We start from the raw sequence: 14,892 nt of genomic DNA on the forward strand, positions 1-14,892 counted from the left end.
ATAAAAAAGAATAACTCTTAATGTTTAATATTTTGAGGAGCCTTCATACTGTTTCTTCCAGAGTGGCTGAACAAGTTTACATTCCTACCAACAGTGTAGTAACCTTCCCTTTTGGCTACATCCCCACCAACATCAGTTATTGTTAGTTTTCTGATAATGGCCATTCTAACTGGGATGAAATGGAATGTCATTGTGTTTTGATTTTTGAGATGCAGAACATTTCTTCATGTGTCTATTAGCCATTCTTACGAGAAGTCTCTCTGTAAGTCTTTAGCCCGTTTATTACTTGGGTTGTGGTTTCTTTGGAGATTTGTGTTGGAGAGGTTTAATTTTTTTAGCTCTAAGTATATTTTAGATATTAGGTTCTTATCTGATGCCTAGCTAGTAAAGGTTTCCCATTCTGTAGACTTTCTGTTTGTCTTGCTAGCTATGTACTTTGCCACTCAGAAACTCTCCTGTTTGATGCAATTCCATTTCTGGGCATTTATCTAATTGACCACCAATCAGGCTACACTAAAGCTTCCAGCACAACCTTTTTCATTGTAGCATTGTTTACCATAGCCAAGACATGGAATCAACCTAGATGCCCCTCAGTGGATGAATGAATCAAGAAAATATGTTATGTAGGACTTGTATGCTTTCATCAGAAAGGATGATATTGCCCCATTTGTAAGGAAATGGAAAGATTTAGGAACAATTGTATTAAGTAAGATAAGCCAGACCCAAAGAAACACAGGTTGCATGGTTCTCTTCATTTGTAGTAATTAGAACATGTCTATAATTCTATGAATAAACACTATGGATAATAGACAAAAAAATTACAATTGGACATGAAATATTATACAGGACTCTGAACATTCACACAGTTAGTCCAAAGAAGGATATTCTTAGGAAAGTATCTCAAAATTTCAATAGCTATGTGCATATGATCATATGAAATGATATTTATCAAAATGAACTCCAAGAAATGGAATCAAGGGGTTTTTATTTTACTTTTTTTCCCTGACTTTATTGCTGTTTATTATTTCTGTAGTTTTTGTCTTGTATGTAATTTTACCTGTTTGGGGGAGGGTAGGGAGAAACACTCAAATGATAGAACAAAGTATGAACCATTTTAGCAGTGATACTAGACCCTGTGTTGTAAATGAACTATATAACTTGTGGGGGAGGGGATCAGGAGAGAAAAGCCTTGGAGAAAATGAGAAAAGAGGTGACACTCTTCCAATAAAAAGGAACTCATTACTTGATTTATGTAACTGTAACCCCATGTACACCACATATGCAATAACAAAAATAGAGTAACTATTAACAGTAACTCTTACTTGACTCAGACATATACTAGTTATTGCAAATAAGGGAAACCAGGTCAGATAAGTTGATGTTAGTGGAATGAACCCCAAGATAAGTATTCAAATGTTTTTTTTTTGTTTTTTTTTTCCTTTCATGCAATTGTTTCTATCATATTTATAAGATGATTTCTATGTTGCTTTGTATGTCCCTCCCCCACAGTATAACCCATACTTTCACTGTATTTGATGTTGGTATAATTTGTGGAGGGGAAGGGAAAAAATAAATTGTTTAACTAGGGATACAGGTGGACCCATTGCAACAATGAGATGTACAAGTCGTTATGTAGAAAAACGAACTTAACAACTTTGGTGTGTGGGGGGGGGGGGGGATCGGGTGGGAGGAGGGGCGGAGTATGAGAAGGGGAAACAAAGAGGAGGCTATAATGCTTGATAAGAAATGTAGTCGTTATCTTGACCATGTAATTGTAACTCCATGTAACTCCTCTGTACAGTATTTTCACAATGAAAAAGTAAATAAATAAATTAATTTTTAAAAAAGTAACTCTTACTGTCACTCTTACAGGTAATCAATAAAATCCCCCCTTTCCCATTGATACTAATGGAGTTAAACTTCATAAATTGCATGTTTAATTGGTGGTCTCAGCATTGAACTAGATTGAGCTTGTAGGATATTTTATCTTCAATTAAATTTATTTCATCAGAAATACTCTTCAGAAGCAATGTTTAAATTATGTTCATCGTGAAATATACATTATTTTTCCCAGGAGATTAAACTCTCATAAGCATTGTTCCTTTTCTACTACTGGATGTGAGCATTAAGAGCTTTTTTAGCAATAAATTTAATGTGTTATAATATCTGTTTTTGACCTCACAAATTAAATGATATATTGAGACAAATCAAATGGGCCATTCCCCTCTCTGGGGTACTGGGGTGAGAGTTAAGCACTGTTAAACATTGTTAAATTAGAATTATTAGTTCTGTGATGAATTTTCATTAAGCTTCTATTATACACACTCTTACTGCTTTCTGTGAATAATTAAAGGTAGCAAGATTGGGCAATTTGATGGGCCCTTGCCGGAAGACCTGCCAGCTTTTAGCTGGGAGGGACAGCTATCTCTCTGTAGAGACTCCATTTGAGATGGGATTAGGGTTTCCTCAATTAGTAGAGGATGAAATTTCCTGGTTGAAGAATCCCAGAAGTGATAAGTATTTTGTGGCTTGCAGGAAATACCTAGGAAATGGCTCATTTGAACTCTCTCACAAAAAAAGAAAACAACTTCTAGCCAAGAAAAATGTTTGATGTTCTGGGCATATAATAATAATGACATTGAACAGGAAAGAAAAGCAACTGAAAATGCTTCAGGAGGTGAGTGAGACAATCAAATGGATGACTCATTGGAGGTAACTCTGACTTCAAACCTGGACAGATTTGTAAAAGGTGTGCCTGAAAACAGGGAAAACCACTAGAATGTGAGTTTGATACCCACGTAGATGTTTTCAGTGACCTAAAACAGGGAAGAGACTATAGAGGCCTTGTATAGATGAGACTGGAAGCAATCCATGGTCAATTCACTCCGCTGTTGATTGGTGGGAATATGACACTTTGAGAGTGAAAACTCCAGAAGAGGATGAGACAATGCATAGGAGCTGTCAGTATATTGTTTGTAAGGTGATAGATGTTCATGTGAAAATTCTAAACCCGTAGTTGTAAATGCTGTGTCCACTTGAAATGAAAACCTGAGATTGGGCTGGGAAGGTGGCTCAGTGGTAGAGTGCTTGCCTCACATGCATGAGACCCTGAGTTTGATTCCTCAGCACCACGTACACAGAAAAAGCCAGAAGTGGCACTGTGGCTCAAATGGTAAAGCGCTTGCCTTGAGCTAAAGAGCTGAGGGACAGCGTCCAGCTCAGAGCTCAAGCACCACGACCAACCAAAAAAAAAAAAAAAGGAGGAGGAAGAGGAGGAGGAGAAGGAGGAAGAGGAAGAGGAGGAAGGAAGGAAGGAAAGAAGAGAAAAGAAAAAAAAGAAAAGAAAAGAAAAGAAAACCTGGGATTGCCTCTAAAGCTTAAATATTGAAAAAGCTGGGATGGGTTAGGCAGACATTGTAGAAAAAAAAGACAAATGGAAAAAGGAGAAGCATGGAGCTGGAAAGGTGGCTTAGTGGTAGAGTATTCGCCTTGTAAGTATGAAGCCCTGGATTGGCGCTGTGGCTCAAGTGCTGAAGCGCTAGCCTTGAGCTGAAGAGTGGAGGGACAGTGCAGTGCCCAGGCCAAGAGTTCAGGCCCCATGACCAAATAAATAAATAAATAAATAAATAAATAAATAGATCCATGAAGACTGATGGCAAATAAGATATGCATGGAGGTGAAGAAACCAGGCTCAGAGTCTTGAAACCTGTGTATTCAGTAAGGTATAGTGAGTGGAATTAATGGTCACAGCAAGGAGACTCTAGAGGATGAAGAGATAACTGAAAGTCAATGATATCATAGGTAACTACTGAGAAAGAAGTATGTGTGGCCATAGATCCATTTGACAGGTCTTTTGTCCAACTACCTCATTGCGCTCCATCACCTGCATTCTATTCTCTTTCTAGAATTCAAATTAAGGGAAAATGGACTTTCTTCTTTTCAGCTCCTGAATTCACCTCTACTTTCAATCATATCTGACTTACCATCTCCAGAATCATGCTTGTTCAAATATTTTCTCCATCCTAATGGCTTCAGTACATGTCTTCAAATTGTTAGTTTTTAAATTGGTCTTCCTACTTGCCTAGCAGGCTTTTAACTTTCCTCCTTGAGCCTTGAACTACAATGCCACAATTTTCAGGTTCCTGTTATATTATCTGTACAATATAACTTTTCTCCCAGTTCTTGATTCTTAAGAATTATTTTTAGCATATAATTCCTTTGCTGAGATTAGAGATCAGCTATATGTGCTCAGTTGTCAAATATTGTGTTCTGTTTTATACAATTAGTTTTAATCTACAATATATCATACCTCATAACTCAGAAAAATTTACCTCTATGATTTTATGATACTTCAGTTCTTAACATAATGATGTTTATATTTTGTGAAAGACAGACCATATGCAAAAGTTCAAAACTCTGTTCCTGAAGAAAAGGTAATAATTTCTTCATTCTCAGAGGTTTTCTTAGGTAAAATCTACTTTAAGAATTTTGGAAGGTTTTTGTGTTCCTATACTACCTCTCCCTTTTTTCTCATACAACCAGTTAAACATGAGTCTATTTATTACTCTAGTTGTTTATTTTTTAAAACAAGTATATCCATAGCATTATTTTATATGGTCCTATGCACATCACTATCGAGCCATTGTGATCATTTCCTAAGAATATCCTAGACATATTCTAGTTTTTACAAATGAAAGAAACCATGTAGCCTATGTTTCTTTGGGCCTGGTTTACTTTACTTAGTATGATGGAAATAATAAGTGTTTTTCTAATTGTACTGTTTGAAGTTATCTCTTTTTTTCTTTCTTTTTTTCCCCTTTAGTTTATTCCCTGATGTAACCATTTTTTTATTTCTGTCCCTTTGTCTTGTATTAAAGTTTGTCTGATTTGGAGAAGGGCAAGGGACACACAAAAATGGTGGGACAAAGGGTCAACCAATTCAACAGTGATACTAGATACTATGTTGGAAATGAACTTTACAACTTGGGGGAAGATGGGTTGGTAGGGGAAAAAGTGGGGGGAAATAAGGGAAGGATAACACTGTTCAAAAAGAAATGTACTCATTACCTGACTTAATGTAACTGTAACCCCTCTGTATATCACCTCTACAATAAAATTTCAATTTTATAAAGAAAACCTAAAAGCACATGTTCAAAAAATAAAAATAAAAACAAATGTTATTCAATATTTTCACTCTCTCTTGTTTCTAAGAATTATTATCGTCCAAGATTTAAAAAAAGAAAGACAATATCTTTTGAGAACCTATCATCACTTACAAAAAGCATTGATTATCTATAATTCTTATTCCACTATAAATTGGAAATATAAATAGGAAAATTTAGGACTAGAGAGAGTATGAATTTGGAACAACCCAATGCAAGTAGTGAGTGGCCATATTAGCCATTCAGTGAAGACACCTCATATTGAAAGCAAAAGTCAGCCTGCCCTCCCCTTGGTATGAGGCCTCTACAAATTTCTGTTGAATTGTAGGAAACATGGCATCAACTAGAACTTTAAGAAAATGATTTAAATGCATACACTTCTACAATTTATTGGTTTTTCTTTTGTGCTGGTACTGGAGCTTGAACTCAGGACTTGAGCTGTGCTTGACTTTTTCACTTAAGGCTGGTGCTCTATTACTTGAACCAGGTTACCTCTAACACTTTTTTTTTTACTGGCCAACTGGTGATAAGGGTTTCACAAATATTTTCTGCCTTAGCTAGTTTCAAACCGAGGTCTTCAGATCTCAGCTCACTGAGATTAGCTAAAATTACATGAGCCACCAGAACCCAGTGAAATGATTATCCTTGATATTTAAATAGTGTCTTTCTTACTGTGTGTACTTAGTTGAGTCTGTGTATACATTTTTATGCAACTTCTGACAACTTGTCAATATTGTTTGATCCCCAAATCACTGCGTTCTTCCGATTCATTATTATTCTTTGTTTAATATGCAAGATTGACTACCAAGTACCATTGATTTTTTTATCCTTAAAATACCTTTTATGTATACTTTTAAAATCTATCCCTATCATCACAATGCAAATTAGGCTTCCAAACTCTCCTTGGCATAAACCACCATGAACCCACAACCTTCCCATTTAAAGTTCCAATTGATGAAGCAAAACACCTTAAGTTATTATTGAGTTTAATTAACTCCAGCAGACTTTTAATTCTCATTCTCCACACACCTGGATTAGAACAGGGTTATTTTGTTTTGGTTTTTCTTACTGTGTAAGTCTTTCATAATAAGACAGGACTGAAACATTTTTGCAACTGTTTGAAGGTACTTGTAGAGCTGAATTTTGAAACTTCAGGTTAACTTCTATAACCTACAAGTGCAAATATGGGCTTCTCCTTTTCTTTCGAGATGGAGTATTGGCACATCTGTTTTCCTTGGAAATCCAAATAAAAATGCCCAGAATTTAATTGTTTTGGCTCCAGTTCTAGGACAGCATACAGGTTAAACAACTATCTTGACATTAGTAATAACGCCTCTGCTAAGGACAGACACAAAATGTGCATCTATTTTAAGAGAGCTGAACAAGAGATATGCAATCCTATACATTTATGCAGTTTGCAGTAGACTTTGAAATTCCTATTAGCATTCTTGAAGGGAAAATACTTCTTTACTGAGAACCATGTGGTTAAAACAGAAATTTCCAGCTCAAAATTTTGCAAATAAATGCATCCATCAATTGAAAAATCTTTATCCCCACACATAACTCTTCTTCATCCACAACATCCCTTTAATAATAAGGCATTTCTCTGGGTTTTGTGGGAGACAGAGGTGGAGGAAGGGTTACTCTGTCCTTTATATCAGAGCATATGTTAAAAACATACAGGCTGGTGGAAAAATCAAATCTCTGAATCACAGTTGGCTGACACTTTGCAACTAAAGCATCATGCCTTAGGTGGCTCATTTCCTTTAATATTTATTTTCAATTTATCACCAATTTAAAAATAAGCATATTCCACCTGCAGCAACCATGAAAGCCACAAACATAATCTTACCCTGAAACATGTAAAGGAAATGAAAAATACCTCCTGGAATCATTATTCATTTACATTAAAATGCAATTTCTGCTCTCAATCCAACACTCTTGAAAACAAGGCCTACTGTATTATAAAACCTGGATTGTAACAATCGAGGAATATTTTAATTTTGAGAACTGCCCAAGACTATCAATTTAATTTCTGTATTTGAACTTGATCTTCCTTATTTCTATCAATTAGAGTAGAAGTTATTGAAGTCCCTCCAAATATTTATAATTAGTCACTTGGTATCTGCGACTCATAAATTGGTGAAGAACATAATGACTTTCAATATTCAGTTCTGCTGTTGGTGTCGGAACTAAGGTCAGAATGAGCCTTTCATACGAGTTACATTATCTTCCACTCTCTTCTTCTCATGTTATAAACATAGTTATTCAAAATGACCTCACAAACCTTATTGGAGGTAGTGTGTTTGGTGAAGCATTTGCTGGCAACTTATATCGTAAACTCCAGTACACTTTTCACAGGAAAAGTACTACCAGATGACTCAGCTTCCTTGTACAAATTATACTGGGAGAATGTTCCTGGAGATAAGCTGCAGTTTCTCCTTTTCTTCTTTGGAAACACCTACAGCCCATGATTAATATATCTCATTTGTACCCTCCAAGTTCTGAAGACAACAAGACACTACTTTCCTTGCCCCAAACTCTTTTCTCTCATATTTCCATTGGAAATAAGTATCTGAATTGCTGTGACCAAGTAATAGACATATGTCACGGGTTTCTTTTCCTGAATACACTTAAATGGCTTTTTGTGATCTATGTAGGAGAATGGCAGAAAACAAATCAATATAGTTATAACGTGAGTATTGTTTTCATTCTCATTGAGGGTGTGCTCTCCAAGGGAATACAGAGAATACTTTTCCTTTATCTCTATTTCTGGTCCTGGCTGTCATGGACTGATCAGCTTCCTCTGCTATGTACTTCTGACATGAGGCTCTTCCTCACACCAGCCCCCAAAGCAATGAGCAATGGACCATAAATTAAAACCTTTAAAACGGTGTAACCAATATGAATATTAACTCTCTCATGTAGTCTCTTTTAATAGCAGAAAGCTAATGCACGGATTGACTATTTTGATATCTTATTGAGAAGACATATTTCATAGTGTATGTTTTTGCTGTATTTCTGTTTTTAACCAGAGTTGATTTATGTGTTTATGGTAGGTTGGCATATTTATCTTTCACCTTCTCTCCATGAAGACATTATTACTTGAGATAATTTTTCAGTCAGAAATTACAGTACTCAGGGCTAAAATATGAATGATTTCCTCTGAATCTATGTCATGTTATGTATTTGTCTACTTTATATAGATAGAGCTATTTGTATGTAGAGTTTACATTTATATAGTTTGTATTATGGAGAGTAAAGACTTAGTTAGATATTAAAAGTCCTTGGAAATATAGATAATGAAATGGAATGAAATGAAACATAACTTGCTAAGGTAAAAGACACAGATATATATATATATATATATATATATATATATATATATATAATATGTATTTTTTCAGAACACATTAAGACTTTAGACCAGCCATTTCCTAAACCATTTCTTAGCTATTTCTTCTACAATAAAAACATTATTATTTTACTAAATTTTTAAATGGAAAAGATACTATTTTATAGAGATTCTGAATGTAAAAAAGAGTCCATCAAAACTACTATATGAAAAGAATATGCTTCTTTAGACAAAATCTAATTAAGGAAGAACAGAAAGATTTGATGATGATGATAGATCTATCTCCTTCTTTTGTTTATTATAAATATTACCCTATGAATGTAAACCAGAACTGAATGTAGGTACTTAAAAGTCAGTCAGACACTACAACTTGTGTCTCCAGGGCCTTCTTTACCCCTACATTCAGTTATTTCTACTGATAAGGGATATTTACTACTTGATGAATGAGATGCAAGTACTCTCCAAAATAAAAATATTAGAAAGTCATTGAGCTAATTTTAGTTTCTACAGGCAGCAACATCATCAATTTGCATGTTTTCTAGGAATGTCAACATATTCATTTTTAAATTTTTTTCACTACAACAAAAGTTTTACATTTTCAGGGCAGTATCTTCAGAGTATTAGATATGAGCCTTTCTTTTCTTTTGTTCTTTTTGTTATAAAAGCAGAAGTTTTATTCATATCTGGTTAAGCACAAGACTTGGTAACGAGATGCTTGGCTGTCCACAAAAGATCTTGTAACTAGGACAACAGAATGCCAAATGCCCATCTCCTTGGAGATCATGTGGATTTTGAGCTACTGCTGTAATTCTACATGCCTTGTTTTCTTTTTCCCTTCTTTCTTAATTGAGTAGAATTGTATAAGTTAATTCTTCACTGTGTACCAATTAAACAAGTTAACAGCATAACCACAGTAAATAAACTAAGTGATTTTTGTATTACTGATTGTACTATGGTTTATGGGTCCTGAAAGGTCATTCAAAAGAAACAAATATGGACATTAGTTAAAATTTATAACATCTACATTTATTTCTGGATGAGGCCAAAAGATAAGAATCTATGAAAACCAAACAAACTGAAAGCATGGGACCCTGCAAGGTAAGCAAAACAATTTCTTTCCTAAGGGGTTTTTATCAAATCTTACACATATATGTTTCTACTTTCATGGCTGCATAATTTAGTAGGTTAAAAATTACCTAAGCCTGATATAGCGACCCTTCGATTCCATTAATAGCAATAATAACCACAGGCTAGTCTCAATATTTAGGGGTGAAATGACGAGAAATAAGCTTCTCAAGCAAAAGAATCCCAGCAAGGCTACTTGTAATTAAAAAACATCACACGACCACAAGAGGAAAGAATGTCCCTGAGAATTTACAACCACAAACAGAGTTTCTTATGAGTATGTGTTCTGAGTTCATGTTCCCTTGGTGTGCCAAAGGATCTTCAAAGAGAAAATTACAGTTTTCAGCACAGCCATTAGAATGGATGTTAGAACATACAGACAAACCCTTCATAGGGATGCTGAATGATAGGAATTCCTGTGGTTAACGCTCCTTTGCAGAAGAATCAAAAGCTCACAATCAAGTTCAGCATAACTAATATATAGTTATTACTAATTAATAATTAATCACAGGAATTTCCTAGGCTGCTATAACAAACTGATACATACTAGTGGCTGAAAAAGCATAACATTTTCTTTTTTTTATTTTTATTTTTTTTATTTTTATTTAAAAACATAACAGTTTCTTGATTGTAGTCTGGTTGCCAAACATTTGAAGTATATGCATCAGCATCACTCCTGTAAAAAGTTCTAAAAGGGAGAACTATCTTTGCATCTTGCAGCTTCTGGTTGCGTGGCTTCTGGCTGTGCATTCAAATCTTCCCTAGTTCCTTTGTTGTCTTGTAAGGAAACTTGTCATTAGATTTAGGGCCCACTGTGATAATCCTGGATAATTTCATGGTAAGATTCTTTAATTGCCTCTAAATAGAGTCACATGCTCAAGTTAAAAAGGATTAAGATAGGGCCATATATTTGGTGATTCCGCCTACAAATGTTCATGCAAAATCAAGACCCAGCTAAAAATGAAGACAGCAGAATGCTCTCTACAGGAAACGTCCACCTTTCCTACTTTCTTTTAACTTTCTTTCTAACTTTCCTTCCTGGGATTTCTATGTAGTCACTTAAATACATAGAATATTAAGTTAATCCTTTTAAACTTAAATTTTGTATAAAATTAATAATATATAAGTGCATGTAGCATTGAATTTGGTGAAGGAAATACTAACTTAACTCCTTTATTTACTGACTTTTTGGCAGTACTAGGAATCAAATTTTGGATCTTCAGACATCTTAGTCAAACTATTACTTGAGCTATCTGTATCCCTGACAACTTTGGTTTTGTTTTCTTTGGAGAAGAGGTCCCTCTACCTTTCCCTTTGTACTTGTGATCCTCCTACTCTTCCTGAATAGCTGAGATTAGAGGCATGAACACCTATTTAATTCCTTACCCTGATTTATTAATTTAAAACTTCTTATAGTATCATCTACTGTATACTTCAAAGTTCTATCAATTACATCCTTAACATTAGATTTTTTAAATTTGTGTTCTCTTGGAGATATAAACATCCTAGATCCTATTGTTGAATCCCAATATTTGTGGAACATATATTTTAATGTTTTTGTCTTTATGACATGGTTCGCTGAAGAGCTGCAGATATACACTGGCCTATACCTCCAATAACAATTTTTATTTCCTGAAGTTCCTTCATATTCTATCTGTAAACTTTTGTTTGAATCTAGGTAAGTGCTTTTATGCTTGTGCAATGCTTCCCAGTAAATGGTTTAAAGCCAGTCTGAAAAATAATCCACTTTCCAATTTTTATTTGGAAGCTGCCCTGTAGACACTTTATGGATTTCATACTCTCACCCATTTAATCCAAGATTAAGCTTGTAGACTGTTTTCACCATGAAGCTCCCTTTCTCTTTCACCCTGAGAATATGAACAGCTTCTTTCCTAGGTAGGGTACCTAGTTTTGTGGTTTGTTCATGATCTATGATGAAGCAGATCCTCTAGGTCATTCATAAGACTTGATGTATTGATAAAATATTTCTGGATTGGTTTTTTCTGCTACCTTACTATAATATTTTAAAATAATTTGATAGGAATTCTTGGTAAAAATGATTCTCAATGAACACTTGACAATCATTCCTGTATTTCCTTTTGCCTTATGATACTGATATTAAGTTGTATAATGTGGTTATGCTGGTTTGTTTTAAATTTTTAACCTCAAGCCACTGTGCTCTATGCTTGAGCCTTTCTTAATAAATGTCTCTTTTGATCATTTTGATAACAAATTTAGATATAAAATTTTCCTAAATAGGAGTTTTTCTCATCTTGTATTTCCTATTATTATAATTTGTGGCATTTTCCTCATTGACATTATTTCCTCTTTCCTAAACTCTTGAGACTTGGATGTTCAATTTCCTATATTGATTTTGTATTTTTTTCTACTCCTTGCCTGCTTCCTTTCTTACAGGAGGTTCTTATTTTTAATATCTAGTGATTCATAATTAAGTATCAGTATGCCAAAAAGGGACTAACAATAGATTGTTCTGAGTCAGATGCTGGGCATATGGTATGGTTGTTGATGCTACAAGACTATCCAATGTGCAAGTATCTTTATATTGTTTATTCATAAATGTCATTATTACTATGACAGCTTATCCATAGGGAAGAACAACCAACCTCCTGTCTGGCGGAAAGGGATACAGTGAATGCTGCACAGCTAGCTAGTGGATGAGGTGACTGAATTCTTTCTCAAGCTTTGTTTTGTACTCCTGATTTCCACCTAGCCTCACCTTTCCACCATCCTTTCCCTATTGTTCAAAACGCACAGCCACTCTAATTCTATTTCTTCAGGAAATAAATAAACAGGCTCTCACAGATCAGGAGTAGTAGGCATCTGATTGTTCAGGATGAGAGGTAAAAAATGATGGAGGAGGGGAAATGGCTCCCTGTTCTGTATTCAGATATTCAGATTTCCAAATTTCTTTTGATTATGTATATATATATATATATATATATATATATATATATATATATATATATATATATAAAGAAAATTATACAGGTGTACCCATTGCAACAATGAGATGTACAAGTCGTTATGTCGAAAAATGAACTTTACAACTTTGGTGGGGGGGGGGAGGATCAGATGAGGGGAGGTGGGGGGAGTATGGGAAGGGATGGGAAGGGGAAACAAAGAGGAGGAGGCAACAATGCTTGCCCATGTAATTGTAACTCCTCTGTACAGTATTTTCACAATAAAAAACTATATATGTGTTCTAAGAAAATATATATAAATATATTTGTATATGTAACTTTATGTACTTGCCATATGCTCTTGTTTTTTTTCTTTTTTTGTTTGTGTTTTTTTTGGAGTCCGGTCATGGGGCCTGAACTCTGGGCCTGGGCGCTGTCCCTCAGCTCTTCAGCTCAAGGCTAGCGCTTACCACTTGAGCCACAGCACCACTTCCAGCTTTTTTCTTTTTGCTTATGTGGTGCTGAGGAATCGAACCCAGGGCCTCAGGCATGCAAGGCAAGCACTCTACCACTGAGCCACCTTCCCAGCCCCTATGCTCTTGTTTTAAACCTCCTAACTTACACACACACACACACACACATACACACACACACACACAAAAAACCATACACATACACACACATGCACATGCACATATACACTGGCATGCACTCCCTTCTTTACAGCTTAGTGGTTTTCTGGAATTTTCCCAGAGTTGGTTTCACTTCAAAATCTACACCCTCTGCCAAGGTTTGGGCATAATGCTGTTATGCAAAGAAATGTGCTACATTTTCATTTACTTCCTAAATTCTTGTGATTGAGGCTACAGAAGGCTCCTAGTTTATATGAAACCAAGTTTACTGTGTTCTTGTACTTGGGATGATTTTATAAAGAACATTTTGTTAATACTTGATGCTAATGTTTCATATTTTCTATGATGGTTTTAAAGTGATTTTTAAGAAGTTTTTTATTGTGGAAATACCATACAGAGGGGTTACTATTACATGAGCAAAGTAATGACCAACAGACACATGAAGAAATGCTGAACCACTCTAGCCATAAAAGATATGCAAATCAAAACAACATTAAGATACCGCCTCACCCCAGTTAGAATGGCTATAATCAAGAACTCTAATAACAACAGATGCTGGAAGGGATGTGGACAGAAGGGAACCTTACTTCATTGTTGGTGGGAGTGTAAACTTGTTCAACTACTTTGGAAAGTAGTATGGAGGTTCCTCAAAAAACTCCACATAGAGCTCCCCTATGACTCAGCAGTCCCACTTTTGGGCATTTACCTGAATGATCACAAACAAGACCATACTAAAGCTACCAGCACAACTATGTTTATTGCAGCATTATTTACCATAGCTAAGATATGGAAGCAACCCATATGTCCCTCAGTAGATGAATGGATCAAGAAAATGTGGTATAAATACAGAATGGAATTCTATGCCTCCATTAGAAAGAATGACATTGCCCATTTTTTAGGAAATGGAAAGACTTGGAAAAAATATATTACAGTGATTTTAAATTTAATAACTGTGTCAAATTGTTTTCAACTGCTTCAAAATTCAATGACCTGTTCTAACATTTTCAAAGTATAAATGATCCAAGAACTGAAAATTAAGAATCTTTAGTTTGGTGTCTAGGTTAAGAAAATGGCCATATTATCTATATAACCAAAAGGATTATCAAGCGCCAAGCTGGTAATACATTTAAACTGGTATCCAAGGTAGAATATTTCTAGGACTGATGAAATAATTTGCCTTTGATATGATCAATGCCAACATCATTGAGGAAAAAAAAATCACTACATAGCTTATAGTTGGTTCTGTCATTTTAAAACATTATGATACAATAGTATATAGAGAATTAAACTCCACACCTCACCTGTTCACTGAACAAAGGCAACATTTTTAAAGAAGTGGTCCAAAGGGCAGCATTGATAATTAAGACATTTTATAACAATTTTCCAGCACCAAATAGACAAAAACTTGTTCATAGAAGGTCACATTATTACAACAATTTTGTGATATGGGCAAAGGACATAAAAGAACTTAAGGCCTCATTTTAATTCACACAGAGGTAGCCTCTTATTCATTCTGAATCAAATTATCTGTCCAGCCAAACACATTTATCAATGTTTAGACAGGAATACATTTCATAATATAGCCTAAGAAGAAGGAGAAACTTTATTCTAAATAAGTGTTTTAAAGAACACTATTTATAAAAACAATATTATTCAGTTGATCTCACAATGAACAATTTCTCTGTGCCCATGCATAT

At 34.9% G+C, this 14,892-nt stretch overlaps 1 protein-coding gene across 1 annotated transcript in view; it reads right to left on the reverse strand.

Annotated features, from left to right (window-relative positions):
• The window catches only part of Thsd7b (thrombospondin type 1 domain containing 7B), a 798,478-nt gene that overhangs the window by 342,758 nt on the left and 440,828 nt on the right, over nt 1–14,892 (reverse strand). The window lies entirely within an intron of this gene.

Source organism: Dipodomys merriami, unplaced genomic scaffold, assembly GCF_024711535.1.
Source record: "Dipodomys merriami isolate MVZ:Mamm:240054 unplaced genomic scaffold, mDipMer1.0.p SCAF_1, whole genome shotgun sequence".
Taxonomy (NCBI): domain Eukaryota; kingdom Metazoa; phylum Chordata; class Mammalia; order Rodentia; family Heteromyidae; genus Dipodomys; species Dipodomys merriami.